The following is a 1051-nucleotide window of genomic DNA, read 5'->3' on the forward strand; positions in this document are numbered from 1 at the left end:
TTTAAAGAGCAAAAATGTGAGCCCGACAGTCGGGTCAAGGTTCTTACGAACTCGAGTTTTAGGTGTTTCCCTTACAGTTTTTCTTAAACAATAATTTTTAATAGATCTTGTTTTTCAGTTGAACAAATAACCTTTCTTTGTAAACATTATTTTACAAAGTTTGTTCCATAGAAAACTGGGCAATTGTGTAACATGTAACATTATGTCATAATCTTTATTAATGAAGATATGTTGTTAATTTTGCCAAGTGTAAAAATCACACAATAAAAATTCCATATATATCAAACAACAATACAATTTCCATATGCTCACGAAATAACATTATCTCAATCCATGTCATGAGGTCTTTCAGAATGAATCATATTTGAAAGAAGTATTAAGTTGGATTAATAAGTAAGAATAACCAGATTTTATGTAGTGCTTTGCTACAACTAAAATAATCTGCCACTTGTTCAGATTAACAATAATCGTGACGGAGTGACCACGGTGCCTAATCAGGGCAATTAAAGGGCGTGTGTGAGTCGCACAAGACCCCAATCCAGCCCCGCAAATTTAGGACCATATACATGTATGTTTTATTGGTCTTTCTATGTATGCAATCTTTCTGTTCGGAGCCAACGTTGCCTCGTCTAAAGAAGCACTCCTTTTGAACTTCTTGGGCCTTCGGCTCAAGCCGTTCACTGTCATCTCGTGTCGAAGTGGATCTATCCAAAGATGCAACGGTAGCCACAGTACGTACATACGAGAATTCATGTTCGCTTGGATTGAATTAGCACCTTGACAATGATGGCTTGTAGATCGGCGACGACACCGTATCACGCTGTTCGTGGAACAACCCAAGAGAAGGCCAACCGGTCCCCTACGCTCCTCCTATTTTCTCTAATTTTGGCACAAAGTACTAACTTGTATGCAACTTCTGAATGCATATCATGCAAAACAGCTTACTAATAATTTTTTGGAACATTGTTTGTCTAGTTGTTGAGGTTGTCACGGATTAAAGATTTTCTGTAGTTGCTCGACGCTCATCTAAAATCAAGGTTCTATCTTTTTC

This window comes from Triticum aestivum, chromosome 1B (assembly GCF_018294505.1).
Source record: "Triticum aestivum cultivar Chinese Spring chromosome 1B, IWGSC CS RefSeq v2.1, whole genome shotgun sequence".
NCBI lineage: Eukaryota > Viridiplantae > Streptophyta > Magnoliopsida > Poales > Poaceae > Triticum > Triticum aestivum.